This window comes from Pistacia vera, unplaced genomic scaffold (genome assembly GCF_008641045.1).
Source record: "Pistacia vera cultivar Batoury unplaced genomic scaffold, PisVer_v2 Contig336, whole genome shotgun sequence".
In the NCBI taxonomy this organism is placed as follows: Eukaryota; Viridiplantae; Streptophyta; class Magnoliopsida; order Sapindales; family Anacardiaceae; genus Pistacia; species Pistacia vera.
The window spans coordinates 296,738-314,741 of NW_022196153.1; the positions used below are offsets into that span (position 1 = coordinate 296,738).

General features: G+C 34.6%; 1 non-coding gene and 1 pseudogene across 1 annotated transcript; one reads left to right on the forward strand and one right to left on the reverse strand.

The window, feature by feature from the left end:
• Window positions 1–18,004, reverse strand: part of LOC116137857 — a 48,400-nt pseudogene that overhangs the window by 8,368 nt on the left and 22,028 nt on the right.
• LOC116137876 lies at window positions 2,445–2,552 on the forward strand. Its single transcript, XR_004129240.1, has one exon. It is a non-coding gene; the product is annotated as a small nucleolar RNA R71 (small nucleolar RNA).

Genomic DNA, 18,004 nt, shown 5'->3' on the forward strand with positions numbered 1-18,004 from the left:
AAACCCGGATCGAACCGGGCGGTCGAACCGGCTTTCGGTGAAATTTTCGGGTTATAAAGGGTAAAAAACCGGGATTTTGAGTTAGCCCGTGTTAGACCGCGGTTGGACCGTCTCACTATAGCAAACCGACGGTCCAACCGGTATAACATCCAAAACCAGTCCAACCTCCCATCCGGTCCACTAACAAATTGAAAACTATTTTTAATTTTTAATGAAAAGCAAACAATAAAGTCAAAGTGTCAAACGACTCAAACCCATTTTTATTTTTGCTTTTGCGGTTCAGTTGCGGCGTTGCTACTTTGTTGAGTTTGCTCTGCTGTCTGCATGCGATCTCCTTCAGCTTGGCCCTCCTCTAGTTTGCTTTTTCTTTTTCAGTTTGGCCCTCCTCCAATTTAGTTGCTCTACCGTCTGCGTGCCACGTGCGATCTCCTCCAAGTCATTAACTATCAAACTTTGATGGTTTTAATGTTTTTGCAGGGTTTGTTTAATTGTTTTTAGATTTTAGTTACATACAAAATCTGAAATTTTCCAGGTTTTTTTTTTTTGTTTTTGCTGACGTCACCCATCCGATCGACCGGTCGGACCGGTCCAACTGTGCAAACTGAGAACCGGCCATTTTGGTGGGTCGACTCCCGGTCCGGTTTTCAGAACATTGCCGGCGAAGTCTAGACTTCAATAATTCTCCAAGGCTTCATCAAAATCAGGGCATCCAAGCAACTTTAACACCTTACAAACTTACCCAAGGGCAACCAATCAACAATAACAACATAGCAATTTAACTTAGGGCCAACAAACAACACCAAGACAAAAATAAGCATACCAAACCTACGTACCTCAAAGTGGGCGTTATAGTCCTTAAGCATTATTACTAATGACTTGCGTTTAATTGTGGATTTAGATGACAAGGAACTTCTCAAACCATTAAAAGAAATATTAGAGAGGGAAAAAACAAAGCTTGGCTGAAGAATTTGGAAAAATTCAATAAAGCTAAGTTTCGGTAGTTTGCCTTGTAATTATCTTAAATTGTATTAAGCAAGATTCTTGGTTAGAAAATTCATGTGCATGTGAATGCTCTCAAAAACGTGTTTTTTGGTCTTTTAGATTTGGGCCAAAATGTCACTTTCCAAACTTAGGGGGTTAAAAATTTACCAACTTTTCATATTTTGCAATATAACCCAAGCGTGTAAACCAGATTATGCATCCAGTTTTTGGGTTTCATTAAGGAATTAAAATGTTATAGTTAAACTTTGGGGGGTAAAGAGATATTTGCCTAGGTTTGAAAACATACACATTTACCCTCATTAGGTTGACCGATTGTCGACCAGATTGTCCTCCGAATTTGAATTGGAGTAGACCCCATTCTTGAAGTATGCCACTACACTCATTCGTAAGCATTATCATCTCGTCCTCTTCCAATGTCCTTTCGTTTGATAGAATATCCTTCAAGAATTTTGTGCAGCTTGACATTTGTTGTAATGCATCTACAAAAGGAATGTTAATTTGCAAATTTTTAAACACATCTAAAAATTTAGAAAATTTCTTATCCTAATTTAGTTTCCCCAATCTCTGAGGAAATGGACTTGGTGGGTGGTATGGTGAAGGAGTCGGTGGAGTTTATGGATATTTCTGTGTTTTGCGCCTTCTTGTCTTTTCTCTTTCCGGTTCATCCTAACGTGGTGTAATGGCTGCCTTCTCCTCCTATGACTACTCCAACATTGTATCGCTCCTCAATGTTATAGCATTGACGTGTTCTCTAGAATTAGTCACCGTTTTATTTTGTAAAGAACCTTGTGATCTCTCCGAAACTTGCTAAGCTAATTGCCCCACTCGAGTCTCCAAATTCTGAATGGATGCTTCTTGATTCCTAAAGTTGGTCCTTGTCTCATTCATGAAATTTGCCATCTCTTGCATGAACTTTCCAAACATATCTTCTGGTTTAACTATTCTCTCTTGTGGTTGGTATGTAATCTGTGGCTTTAGTGCTTCTTGATCACTCCAAGAGAAATTGGGATGGCTTTTGCACCCTGGATTGTATGTGTTGAGGTCTTTGTGAGCTCACCATATAATTCACTTGCTCGCTTGTTAAGGATTTGAACTGGTTTCCAACTTGGCACTCTACACTTGCGTGGTTTCTTGCACAAAATTCACACGTTAAATTAGGTGATTGAATAAAGGTAACTTCATGTCTCCTAATTTTTTTTGCGGTGATGCTATTTGGGAATATAATGTAGTGAATGGATCGACTTCGTGTAGACCCATATTCCTTTTTGGCATTGCTCGATCACTTGGTCTTTAATATTTATTACTTGTTATCACCTCAAGTAATTCATAAGCATCTTCCGGTATCTTGTTGTTTAATGCTCCTCCTCCTACTGCATCGATCATGGTTTGCGTATTGGGAAATAAACCATTGTAGAAAGTCTGAACTTGCATCTAAATTGGGTAACCCATGATTTGGACATTTTCTAAGCAACTCTTTATACCTCTCCCATGCTTCATACAATGATTTGTTGTTGTTTTAGCAAAAAAAAGGTGATGTTGTTCCTCATCTTTGTAGAGTTTGCTAGTGGAAAATCCTTTGCAAGGAATTTCTAATCCAATCCATCCCATTTGGTGATTGTCCCTGTCGGTAGTGACATAAGCCAGCCTTTTGCCTTATCTCTTAATGAGAATGGAAAAAGTCTCAATCAATTGAACTACGTCATCAGTCACTCCATTGTGCTTAAACATATCACAAATCTCCAAAAAGTTTGCTACATGTAAAATCAAATCCTCAAATGAATTTCCCCCAAACTAAATCAATTGCTAGATCATCTGAATAATTGTTGGCTTAATTTCAAAGTTATTTGTTGTAACCGATGGTCTAGTATGTAAGGGAAAGTAACACAAGCTAAAAAGAGAGAGAATTGAGTAGAAGAAGAAAGTGATAAACTGAATCTTGTTTCATTAATTGAAAAACAGAGTAACTACATTGCTTATAAAGCTCAATGTTAAGCTGCATCATTAACTAATTTAATCATAATCAGTTAGTAACAAAACGGCAGCGTATTGGTTTAAGCACAGCACTAACTCCAACTCTAACTCTANTTGAGTAGTCTCTACTAAGCTCTCTACTCTTGTTGGATTCAAATCTTCTCTTAACCCTAAGCATAAACTCCATAAGAACTCAACTTTTACACAAATAAAACATAGATAAAGAGCAAGAATCCTTACCTCTTGAAGCCTAAAATCAAAACCCTATGAAAAACCACTCAAAAGCCCTCAAAATCCTTGGAGGATTGAATGAAAATTTGAGAGAAAATGGGGGAGGAGTGTGGCGGTGGAATCAAGAAAATAAGGGTTTCAAACCCTCAACACTTTAGTTTATAAACACACTTTCCCATTTTGTCCTTACTCTTTCTTGAAAATTTCATCTGTCCCTTAGTCAATTACCATAATGCCGTCATTTTTAATGTATTCTCTATGAAATTCTATCTTTTTTCACTCCCCACTTTTTCAACTAATTTTGAGTGAAAAGACCATTTTACCGTTAATGCAAGTTTAAGGCATTTTCTTCATATTCTCTTAAAATCACTTTAACAAACATTACCTAAAGGCTATAAAAACATAAATTAAATCATGTACCTCCATGTTGGGCGTTACATGTCGTTCCTCATCTTTGTAGAGTTTGCTAGTGGAAAATACTTTGCAAGGAATTTCTAATCCAATCCATCCCATTTGGTGATTGTCCTTGTCGGTAGTGACATAAGCCAGCCTTTTGCCTTATCTCTCAATGAGAATGGAAAAAGTCTCAATCAATCGAACTACGTCATCAGTCACTCCATTGTGCTTAAACGTATCACAAATCTCCAAAAAGCTTACTATATGTAAAATCAAATCCTCAAATGAATTTCCCCCAAACTAAATTGATTGCTAGATCATCTGAATAATTGTTGGCTTAATTTCAAAGTTATTTGTTGTAACCGATGGTCTAGTATGTAAGGGAAAGTAACACAAGCTAAAAAGAGAGAGAATTGAGTAGAAGAAGAAAGTGATAAACTAAATCTTGTTTCATTAATTGAAAAACAGAGTAACTACATTGCTTATAAAGCTCAATGTTAAGCTGCATCATTAACTAATTTAATCATAATCAGTTAGTAACAAAACGGTAGCGTATTGGTTTAAGCACAGCACTAACTCCAACTCTAACTCTAAAGTAGTTACACTTTGATTGCTTCGACTTTTGTGGTCAACATTCCCCCTCAAACCAGGCTGTATAGGATTTGATCAGCTTTCTTCTTCAATTGAATTAGCATCGATCTTTTTCTTGAAATTCAGAACAATTTGAGAGAGCTAGGAACCAACTACAACCAAATACTGCTTCAAATCAGTATTAAACCAGCTTTTGAACAGCTTCAAATTAGTATTAAACCAGCTTCTGAAATTACTAACAGCTTCAAATCAGTATTAAACCAGCTTCTGAAATTACTTTCTTAATTTCAGCAACAAACTAATGTTAGTAACTTCAACAACAAACCAATATCAGTTTTTATGCTACATCAGCTCATCGAAAGAGAATCAAACATGATCAGAAAAATAGACTAATTGCAACACCAATTTCAAAACTTACGACTCAGAACAATCTTTAGCACACAATCACATATTGTGATCAACAACTTCAGTACAACCTTACCATAAATAAGAAGATCAGTACATTTTCATAGAGTGTACCAAGTTCAGAACAAATCACAAGCAAGAATGAAGCATTAAGTAGCAATTAGTTACCATATTCATCAAGTTGAGTAACATTCAACTTTGCTCTTAGTTCAGCAAACTGAGCAACTGACAATGCTTTAGTAAGAACATTAGTTATCTGCAATTTAAAAGGAACATGTTGAATGACTACCTTCTTTGCTAAAACTTGCTCTCTAATATAGTGAGCATCAATTTCAATATGTTTGGTCTTGGCATGAAACACAAGATTGGATGCAAGAACCCCAGCCTATACATTATCACACCAAATGATTGGAACAGTGTGAAAATCAATCCTAATTTAGTGAACATACTCTCCAACCAAGCTACCTCTGTTGCATATGAACTAAGGCTCTGTATTAAGCTTGATGAGGAAATAGCAACTCCCTTTTGTCTCCTAGAACTCCATTGGATCAAATTGGTCCTAAGTAAACAAATAACCATGTGGACCTTTTATCTTCAAAATTTCCACCCCAATAGCATCAACATAACACTTTATAGTAATGCATTTGCTGTGTTAAAAAGTAGACCATAATGCATGGTTCCTTTTATGTACCTTAGCCTTTTGCATGTTGCCAATAGTTTAGTAGGGCTGTAGGAATTGACTCAATTTGTTCACAAAACTGATGTCTGGTCTGGTAAGGGTGAAATATTGAAGTGCTCATAGTAGGCCAGGATTCTGGAGCAGTTCACTATCAGTGGAGCTTAACTTGACTCCCAACAGTCATGAAAGTAGGACAAGAATATGCTCCATCCTTTTAGTTTGGATAAGAAGATCTTAGCATATTTGGACTGCTTTAAGTGAAGACTAGCCATAGTTCTTGTTGCTTCCCGTCCAAGAAAGTACTTAAGTGATCCAAGAGTCTAATGCAAAATCACATTAAGATCTCTCAAGTTTAGTGATGAAATTCCATCTAAACTAGTAATCAGTATGTCATCGACATACACAAGTACTAAGTGGAGCCTAAAGCTTGTAGAAAAGAGAACAAACTTGAGTTTGATATTGAGTTTTGGAACCCTATGAGCTGAAGAGAAGCTTTCAATTTGTCAAACCAAGCTCTTGGAGCTTGCTTAAGCCCATAAAGTGCCTTTGTTAGTTTGCAAACAGCATTGGTAAGGACTTATGTTCAAAACCAAGGGGCTGCTTCATGTTAACATTTTCAGTCAACATTCCATTTAAGAATGCATTATAACACAAATTGTTGCGCATCCCACCCTTTTGTTACTGCAAGTGTCAGAATAATTTTATCGTGGAGGGTTTAATTACTAGACTAAAAGTCTCAAAGTAATCAAGACCAGGGGTTTGTTGGAAACCCTTGGAACTAACTTTCCTGTACTTCTAAAGAGATCCATCAACATAAACTTAGTTTGAATACCCACTTGTCCCAACAATATTCATATTTGGAGATGAGTGAACAAGGGTCCAAGTATTATTTTTAACAAGGGCATCAAACTCACACGCATGGCAGCTTTCCATTTGCTACTAGAGTGCTTTAAACACTGAAGTTGGTTCTAGTTCATAATTTTAAACCCATCAATTAAGTAGGCTAGATGCACATCATCTAAGCATGAGTGGTAAGCTATAACTGAGTAGAGGACTTAGCTTGTGACCATAGAATGAGCATTTACTAGTGTTGTAACAATGTAAGAAGCATCAGTAGCATGTGTTTTGTCAAGATTTGAACCATCTGAACTATCAAGGAACTATGAAAAAGTAAGATCAACAACAAGTTGACAAGGTGGAATAGAGGAATGTGGTGGTTGTAACTATGGCAGGTAGTTTAGAAAAACGTAGGTGTTTGGAAGGGTCTGGCAAAAAACTAGGTGAAAGGTTTATATTTGGAGAAATGTTTCCAGAATAAGGTTTAGGTGTAGTGTTTGAAGTAGGAGAAGCCTTTGAAAACTAGTATCATAAGAGAAAACATTATGGAAGAAACAAGATTATGAGAACCTTACCATCAGTTGCATTATCGAAGAGGAATTGTCCATGGAGCAAGATATTGTAAAGGGATTAGTGGCAACTGAAGAATTAGTGGTAGCTAAAGGCAAGAAATTATTGTGGACAAATACAAAAGGAAGAGTCTAGAGTAGAAGGCTAAGGTTGAGAGGAAGAGATTGAATTGCAGTGGCCAAGGGAAGCTCACACTCATTGAACTGAACATTGGGAGTGATTACAACTTTTCCATAAGGTTAAACACTTTTATCTCTGGAACTAAACTATAACCTACAAAGGTACACTTGGTTGCATGGAAATCAAACTTGTGTTTATTGAAACTCCTAAGATAAGGAAAACAAGAGCAGCCAAAGACTTTCAAACTTCATAGACAGGAACCTGATTGAACAATGTCTGATTGAACAATGTTTGATAGGGAGAGATATTATGAAGTGTGACATTAGGCATTCTATTTATTAGATAAACAACTATTTCAAAAGCAAGCCACCAATATGATAAAGGCATAGATGCATGAGCAAGCAATGTAAGTCCTGATTCTACAATAGTCTATGTTCTCCATCACTCCTACCATTTTGTTGATGCCATAAGAACATGAGTATTAACTTGAATGCCTTGCTCAACTAGATATGGAAGAAGGGCTTTGTATTCCCCACCTTGGTCAGATTGCAAGCACTTAACCTTGCATCCGAATTGCCTTTCAGCAAGGTGGTGAAAATTAATAAAAATGACCTTACTTCAGCTGGTTTTTGAGAGGAAACAACCATGTAAACTACATAATCAACTAAGAATTGAACATAGTATTTTAAACCTTCAATAGAAGTGTAAGGTGTAGGACCCCAAACATCACTATGAAATAAATCTAATGGAGCATTAGCATGTGAATGTGAATGTGAAATTGGAAAGTTGTTTTGATGTAATTTGCCTAATTGACAAGATCACAAAATGTAAACTTAGAGTAAGAGAAGTATTAAGTTTGATGGAAACTTAATCTATAAAATTTTTAAGATTTGATTGTGTACTTTGGAGTGTGGATGTCCTAATCGTTGTGCCAAATATAAAATCAGTAGCATGTGCATAGTAGTCAAACAATGCAAACCAATGGTGTGTGAGTGATTAGTGGTGAATGATACAACAGGAGTAGCAGAAAAGGATTGGAAACAACTTCAATTTTATTGTCTCTATCAAGGAGACATTGTAAGTCATTATCAACAATTGGTTCAATATATTGTTTCGAACAAAAGAAGTACATTAACTTCATTGCCCAAAAAATCAGAATTATAACAAACAAAGTTATGTACAACATTAGTTTTATTGCCATGCAAGGAGTACATTGTAAGTCAGTTGGTCCACTGACATTGGTTCTAACAAAAGAGGTACATTGACTTACATTATTCAAAACATCAGAATTACTAACAGACAAAGGCTTGATGCAATTATTAACTCAACTAAACAATCCACCTCATTACAAGAATTGGACTTATTTTGCAGATCAAGTAAAGTTGGTTCAGAATTGTTGACAGAGTTGACACAAGCAATTTGAGAGGACATTTCACTAGTGGAAGACATGTGAAGAATGGATGAGGTCAAAATGGATAAAGATTCAGCTGATATAAGCCATATTTAAGATCCCCTTGCAGTAACTTGCTCCTGTGGACTTGTCCTTGACAACATAGTGGTGAGCATCAAATTCTACTATAAACTGTTATCTTGGTAAACTTAGAAATACTTAGTAATTTTTTTGTGATTTTAGGAAAAACAGAGAATGTTTTGAGATGCAAAACATTAGAGTGTAAGTTGGTAGGAATAAAAGTATGGCAGTATATGAGATATTGAGATACTCACCACTTCCAACCTGAAGTTGAACCACTCCATTATACTTCTTACTGATATTCAGATGATGCAAGTCTATAGTGACATGATCTGTAGCTTCAAAGTCCATATACCACACTGGATCAATAAGAATCAATGATGTAGCAAGAGCAAATTGTTGATTTTGCTGTGAAGGATGTGCGGAGGTGTGCAATGATGAGTAGGGGTCGAGCCAATAGGGGCTAAACCAGCTGAACTAGCATTAACTTTGCGTAAAAACTTAGCAAGCGCACCTAATCGCGAAATAAATATAATGATAAATAAAGTATCTCTCCCACGAGGAAAGTGCCTATTAAGCACTGAATTGTCTAGTTTAACATTAATTGAAGGACAAATATTGAATGGTTGAATGCTAAAAATATAAATTAAATACAACAAACCTTAAGGAACTAATAACTTAAAAAAAACTGAGAATTTGAATTGAATTAATCAAAAGAACAACACTAGAGCATCCGATTTCACCTAGTTATTTCAATACAACTTATGAGCTTATTTACTCTAATTCTATTACCTTGATTGACAACCGAACTCCTAAATTGTTCGAACTCCTTCTCAGGTTATATTGCTCCACCCTTTCCTATTAACTTTCGAACCAAGAAATTGAGTTTTATGAGTCTAGGTCTATTAAGCTCATGCAATTCTTTCCTAGATCATATAAATTGCGTTTTCTATCTCTAGTTTTCGCTCAATCTATGATATTTATCCAAAGAGGCGTAATTCATAATTACTTCTCAGCCTCACTATAAACAACATGTCACAAATGGTCATCAAACATTCAATAGCATTATGCACAATAATAAATACTCAGTCAAGAAAAATAACACAAAATAACTCAATTTAAACAAAAGTATCTTCATAACATAGGCTACGTCGTAGCTAGCAAAGTAAATTACTTCATGATAGATAATTTAACAAACATAAAAGAATCTGAAAAATCTTGAACAAAAACAAAAAAGGAAGCAAAAAATCTTCTCTAGTCGAATTGGTTGATTTGCTCTCCAGTAATGGCTTCCAAGATGGTTTTCAAAACCCTAAGAACTCCCTTTTTTACAATCACGAAGCCCTAGCCAAATAAATGCCAAGTCAACAAAAATTTATGCAACTTTATATTTTGCCATAACCGTGCTGTCGGCGAAGCTCAAGTGCCCAAAATTTCAGAGAGCACTTTGCCATGGCAGAGTTTCTTCTTTGCCGTGGAAAAGACTCGTTGCCTTCAGTCAACTCTTCTTCTTCTTCATGAAACACCTAGCTACCTTTTCACCATCTTCCCAGCATAATAAAACCAAGTCCTCAAGACTAAAGTTGTAGCTCTAGTTCTTAGCTTTTTGTAGCTTCCAAATTCAAGTCACTCTGAGTTGTCCAGATCAAGTTATGCTATTTACGCTCAAAACAGCTATTTAAATCTACAAAACAAAATCAATCCATAAGATAGCATATCTGAACCAAAATGAATGAAAAGTATCCTAAATCCTATAAAAATCCATGTAAAAACTAGACCTATCAAAACGCTCAGGTGGGTCGGGTCCAAACGGGTACAGATCCAAAACAAGTCAATCTAAATGGGTCTAAAATATTGGACCTACACCCTATCCTATGCGGGTATGGGTGGGGGTGGACTCGCAGGTACCTGCATTTTTCATTCTAGTTTTCAATTCTTGCAATTACACCCCCAAAAATTTTGCAATTTTGCAATTTTACAATTACATCCCCAATCAAATACTCAAAATTCAATTAAATTCACCACAAAAGTTCACAACCAACTCAATTTCTCATCAATTTAAACTACTACCCAATTCTAATTCAATCTTTATAATTTAAGGGATAGATTAATTTATTCATTGCATTTATACTATAATGTAAAAAAATTAAATGCATAATTTATAAATAACCCAAGAATAAAATTGAACATCATGATTGGAACACCTGCCTTTCCTCACCGTGTTATTGTTGAGTTAGGTAAAATACATACTTAAAAAACCAGCCTGGAATTATTTATTATTCGGTATGTATGTACATATATTTTTTTAATTTCAATAAATATAAAGACGGATTAGCAAATGAAGGCCCAGCAGATTTCTGAATCAACCATTATCTTTTCTCTGGGTGTGAAATAGTCAACAAACTTGAATAGCAAAGTACAGTACAAAGCCAGATTTGACATTTGAGTTGAATAATGGAACAGTTCACTTACCTACCCTAAAAGACTTACCTACCCTCAAAGAGAAAGTGGATAATATAAGCTTTGGAAAAAAAAACTCAAATGTCTATCATTTTTCTTTTCATTAACTATCGGACATGCTTATATAAACTGAAATAAAAATTCCAGATCAGGATAGAATCTTGAACCATTTGAATTGACATATTGATTGTGTTATTTGTTTTTCGGTGGTCAAATGACGTAAACATTTGTTAGTAAACAAGAACAAACGCCACAAAAACAAGGCTGGATTCAGGTTGAAACCTGAGAAATTAAAGCTGTAGACATTCACTCCCTACAATGAATTGGAGGTCAGCCCAGACTTAACGCCATTTTATTGCTATAAAGTTCTCATTAAAGTTAAAACACACAAAAACTTAGTAAACATTTATAACTTCCAAAACAAAACGAAGAAAATACTAAAATCAAAATAAATGTTAGAGGTTTGCTAGGCAGATTAGTTGACGAAGATTTAAAGGAGTTAATGACAATTATCACCCAAATGTGCTGTCCTCCAACGTTGCCGAAATTGGGCCAATTTGGCCAGAAACGACGGTGGCGCTAGCGGTTGCAAGGCGGAGGAAAACGGCGGATTAAGACAGAAATTTCGTTGATTGGTGCTGAACAAAGGATTACAGCAAGCAAAGGAAGAATTTCATGTCAAGATTTGCAAAAGTCCGTCAAGAAATCAACCAAAATGGCAGGCAATGGCTGGCGGCGGGTGATGATTATTTCAAGCAGATGGAGAAGTGAAAGAATTATTTATAGTGGAGAAGAAAGAGAGAGTTGGGATGTTGACAGAGAGTTAAGAAAGGATAAGGAAGAGGAGGTTGAGAATGAGACTGAAAAAGAAGATGGAGATTAAGATTGATGGTCGGGTGAGAAGTGGCTGGCGGCTGGTGATGGGGATTAGAAATGGTGATAAGATTTAAGAATTACGGTAATTTTTTTTTTTTTTTTTTTTATTGCTACGGGTATCTGCGGGTATCTTGGCCCACCCATAAAATAAACGGGTGAGGCTGGGTACGAATAAAATTAAAACGGGTCCAACCTTGTGGCCAATCCATCAAATATTCTTTTGGACGGATACGGGTCTACTTGTGGGTATAGAGATCTAGTTAAAACATAGAGTAATATTAGCCTTACAAAGAGGTATACAAAAAGTCAAATCTAACCCTTAAAATTCATGATTACCTCTTTCTTTTTCTCTTTTTCCCTTCTTTCAAGGGTTGGATTTGACTTTTTATATGCCTCTTTGTAAAGCTAGTATTACTCTAAAACATAATGGAAAATAGGATTATCACTTAACTGGCATGAATAATGTTTAGCATTGCAGTTGGTGTGACTCATTAGAGGTCTTGTTACAACAACTATAAATTGTCTATAGACGACTTGTTACATAAATTCACAGTACATATAGTTACGTACTGTACTGGGATGACATGTTCAATTCTAAACAGAAGATAATATTTAGAAGTATAATACTCTTGGATGTTTTCCTCAGTGAATTTAAAGTACATGTCGCCAACTCATTGACATTTTCTTTCAGCATGTCAAACTCGGATTGAATTGTATTTAGGACATTCGCTCCACATATTTCATCTTCAGTTGGCATTCAAAATGAACAGTACATGCACACTCGATTATGGTGTTAGAAAATAGAAAACTTGAATGGGTTATCATTAGAGGTCTTGTTACACTTTTGCCTTCCTTCCGCACCTATAAACTCTGTTTCGAAACTTTATAACTCCACCATTAACAAGAAATTCTAAAGTAGACATTGCTTATTTAGGGACTATTGGAAATGATAGTTTTTCACTTCTTCAATAATAGGGAAAACAAAATTGTACGAAGAAATAGACTGCAAGTAGTGTAAATTTTTGGCATGAATTCTGTATAACTGGCTGTTTATATAGTAATTTGAAAAGCTTGCAATCTTTCTTAAGACTGTTAGCTTCCAACGGTCAAAAATCAAATTCTTTTTAAAAGTTAAAAAAAGTGACATGACTATTGGTTTACTTTGGGCATCAGAGACATTTTGCCCTCTTCTGTCCAATTTTCTCGTTAGAAAACGGAATGGAAGCGAGGTAGTTGAGATTAATTGATACCTCAAGGGAGGTTTAGGGGGATTTTTTATACCTTAGGGAGTTTTTTGCAATATTTTGAAACCTAGACCGGACCGGACTAGATCGACCGATTCGACCAGTCTGATCGTTGATCATGCCCTTCTCCAGTCTGGGGACACACTAAACCCAGTTTCAGCCATTATCACGTATTGACCAGCATTTGAACAAGTAGAACAATGTCAAACTTTCGGTTCAATCGACCTGGTGGCTAAATCGGGTTACTAACATCCCTAAAATTAAAATCCCTACTACTATGTCGGTGTCTCTGTTTGCCATTTTTGTTGATTCCATTGTTGTTTGCACCCACTTAACACTACCATTGGCATCATCTTCACCTCCACGACAAAACCCATACCATGTCAGGCCAAGTACACCCACAGATTGTTGATCATCGATTGTTGTCCACCTGCTGGTTCTCACGATTGCTTGTCTTCAATCCTATTTTTGACCGCTGCTTTCTACAATCACTCCTCCTGACACTACCATCAGCACCACCTCCTTCTCCACACAAAACCCCTTTCATCACGGCTTGAGTTTGCTTGCTGACCACCTTCAATTGCTTATTGCACCGATCGACTACGTGACACTTTGTTCCTCCTCAAATGCGCACGAACATGCCTTTTCATCTTCCCCGAGCCATCATCTCGCCACACTATTGTTCCCAAGTTGATGATGATTGCATTTGGTTATGTATTTTATTGATTGGCTAATTGATTGATCATGGATCTATTTTGATTATGAAGTGGAGTTTAATGTCACACGTAAGGGTTGTGTTTGCTGGATTTTAAACCTGTAGGGGCTGATGAAATTTCCTAGGGGTACATTTGTTAAGTTTCATACTAGGGTTTTATGTTGACATCATCAATCCAACACGCTGGTCAAACCGCCCAACCGAGGAACTGGCCCCTTAACCGAGTTACGCTCGGGTCGGGTTTAAAAACATTGGTTTTTTGGGAAGACCTATCACTCTAGACTGCATATGGTTAAGGCCCTGAGAAGATTACTTCGGTAATTTATCTTTAATCCGATCATTACCTTGTTTGATTTAGTAGGTAATAAAACATTCTGGTAATATTTTATTACTCAGGTAATATGAAAGGTGACATAAGGTGTGTTTGGTTATGGAATGTTGTATTATTGTGAATGTTATATTAATGGAAAGATGGATTATTGGGAATGTTTAGGAAAATGTGTTTGATTGGAAGGAATAAATTGGTGGGTATGTTATATAAATTAGTAAATTGTCCCCTTTTTAAATATTAATAAATATATTGTTTTTATTATTATATTTTGAATCATTTTATTTAACTCCCTACATTTGAAATTTTGCTAAAACACCCCAGCTTATATAAAACTTTATATTGTAACAAAATCCCAAGCCACTGTCGACTGCCAGCCACCACCACTGGCCATATCCGACAGTTGCCAAAATGGCACATGACCAACCGGATATGGAAGGTCGTGCGCCGATATGAACGTTTCCGACCATATCAATGGCCAGAAACGGCCATATGGTCGTGGATCTGGCCAAAAACAGCCAGATATATTCCGACATCCACGGCCATGGATCTGGCTGTTAATGGCTAGATCTACGGCCATATTGGCACACGATGGCGACTTCCGATGACTTTCGATGATGGCTAGTAAAGGTGGTTGACGAGCGACAGTGATTCTAGGTGGCCTGCAATTTGTTTTAAATATAAGGACATTATTGTCCAAAAATTAAATTAAATAGGGGTAAAATTGTAATGACAGAGATATATATATATGTGTGTGTGTGTGTGGTGTGGTGTGTATATATATACATCACATATTGTGTGTGTATATTATATATATTATATAATATATACATATTATACATATATATCATAATATCTATATATATATTAAATATATATATATATATATACATATATATACATATATTGTATACTATATATTATAACATATATATAATATATAATATTAATTTAATATATTATATATATATATATATATACTATATATACATATATTGTATATATGTAACATATATATGTATTATGTATACATATATTCTACATATATACATATATATAACATATTATACATACATATATATATATAATATATATATATCTATATATGTATGTAATATATAATTATAGTATATATATGATATATATATGTTAATATATATATATATATATATATATATATGTTATGTATGATACACACACACACACACACACCCACACACATACATACATACTACATCATACTACATATATATACATACACACACACAAGTCTGTTGTCCTTAATTTCTGTTGTGATGTAAATTGTGTATGTATTCCATTTTTTAAATTGAATTCTAGAGATTTTATTAATAAATGATTCTTCGGTTTCTTCAATAATTTGTAATTCTAATTTTGAGGTTGATGGTTGTCCTATAGTTTCTTTAGAATACATACATACATACATACATACATACATATATATACATACACACACACAAGTCTGTTGTTCTATAATTTCTGTTGTGATGTAAATTGTGTATGTATTCCATTTTTTAAATTGAATTCTAGAGATTTTATTAATAAATGATTCTTCGGTTTCTTCAATAATTTGTAATTCTAATTTTGAGGTTGATGGTTGTCCTATAGTTTCTTTAGAGGTTTTTAAACATAATAAATCTGTCTTAATTTCAAAATTATCTTTTTGCAATTCTTTAACTTGATTTTTTAGAATATTGATTTCTTCTTGCAAGTCACTTAGAGTAACTTGTATGGGTTTGTCAAATCTTTTTAATATGTCTTTTAAATTATAAGAATCTATATCTTTTTTTTTTTTTTTCTTCAGATAAAATTAATTCCTTAAGTTTTAATAAATATTCTCTTTTAATATCTTCATCCTGAATTATATCTAATAGAATTTCTTTTGATTTAGTGATAACATTTATTGACTTAGGTCTAGAGGTTGATATCATATTTATTGATTTCATTTCACAATAGCAAGGCCTACACAGATCACTACTATCACAATTTTGTAGAGATTTACTCTTAATAGCTAGAAAGTTTTCGACGAATGAATTATTGAATTCCTTATCAAAATTACCTTGAATTATGCTTAATGATTGAGGGGTAATAGGTTGTTTTTGTTTTTTAGTTGGACATATGAGAGCATTATGTCCTTCTTTTTTGCATTTCCAGCATTTTGTTCGTTTATTTTTATTATTGTAATAAGAACGTTTTCTTTTCCTATAATTTTGTTCTTTATTTGGGGTTAGTTTTGTAAGGACATTAATGTTTGATTTTGAAGGTGCTAATTCGTTAAGTTTTTTACTAATAGTGTCTAAAATAGTACTGTGATTATTAAATTTTACAATTTCTTCTTTTGGTATATCAAAGGGTTCAAAAAATGGTTTTACATATTTTTGTGAATAAAGAGGTGTTGAATTAGATGTTGAATTTCATATTTCTACTATCTCCTTCCCGAGGACTTTTGAAATTTTTGTGATTATGTGTGTAGTATTATCTTCTATCATATTTATTTGTTGACTAATAGTGTGGAGAATTTGATTGGAGTAATTGTTTTGATGTTGAATATTTTTAATGTTTCTTAAAGTGGGTTGTTTTTTATCATCATCAATTTTATTAATTTTTTTAAAGGGTGATGCTATTATTTCTGCTTGTTGATGTTCTATTTTAATTTCTTCTAAACGTGGATGTACAGATGTAATAGTTTTATTTGTTGATGTCTACCAAATTATTGTTATATTAGTTGTTACAAAAATAGTTTTCTTCTCACTTAAATTTTGATAATATTTTCTATATTCTAACCAATTAAAGAAATAAATATTTTGTTTTAATTTTTCTTGTGTATTGTACCATTCAGATATAAGGGTATTTTGTTCTTCTGGTTTAAATGTTGTAAAGAAAATTTGTCTTTTTTCTTTATTATAGTTTTGTAGGAATTCTTGTTTTAATAATTCTTTGTTAATTTCAAAGGGACTTGATGTGTTTTCATATGCAGGTTTTGGTACAGGAGGAGAGTAATTTACTCCTACTAATTTACTTGTTGAACTTGCTGATGAAGGCCTAGGTGTAGTAATTTCTTCAATCCTAGGGTTGTGATGATTTTTGTTAGTAATTATGGGTTGATTATGTTCTAAGGGAGTTTCTTTAAATTTTAATCTTATTATACCATCTAATGCTTGTATTATTTGTTGTATTTCAGATTCATTCTGATCATGTAAAGGTTTTGGAGGGCATAATTTTTCTAATTTCCAATTTGTTTGTTTAATAATTTCATCCCAAGCTAATCTTTTCGGTGTAAAAGTTTCATGTTTTATTTTATCAACTTTCATAATAACTGTATGTCCTGGTGGGGACATCCTAATAGCTCTTGGACTAATTGTGGTATTCATAACTTTGTAATAAATCCTATATATTAATGCTACTAGTTGAGCTTTATCTTGATAAGTAAGATTAGAAGCTTTTAATGGTTTATTATTTTGGATAGGATTTTAGGAATAATACTGGGTAGTTGAATAGGGAAGTATTACGAGGTAAAATTTAAAAATTTTTAAAAAACCCCCTAGGTTTGCTAATTTAATTAAACACCCCAGTATATAAAAATTGTGTAAAATGACAAAAACACCCCCACCACCCGCAGTGCCAGATTGCAGCCACCACTGTCGAAATCTGGCTGAAAAATTACGTTACGACACAGACCGGACGGATTTGTATCGTAACGCGTCAATATGGCCTTTTTCGGTCAGATCCACCACGGATCTGATCGGAAAAGACTAGATCTACGGCCAGATGTGGCCGTCAACTGCCGCAAAGGTCCATCTTTAGCCGTTAGCAATGGCCAAAGATATGGCCGTCGTTGTCGGTAAGCGATAGCCAAGATTTGGCTATCATTGACCGTCAACGACGGCCATTTCTTTGGTCGTCGCTAACGGCCAAATCGGTGAATAACCAACCATTTTCGGTCGTGGTGTAAGCCGTTGTGACAGATTCTGACTACCACCGATGGTGGTTGCTGGAATCTGGCAAGTATAGGTGGGTGGGGGTGTTTTTGCTAATTTTTAAATTTTTTTCTGGGGGTATTTAATGAAATTAATAAACTTAAGGGGTCTAA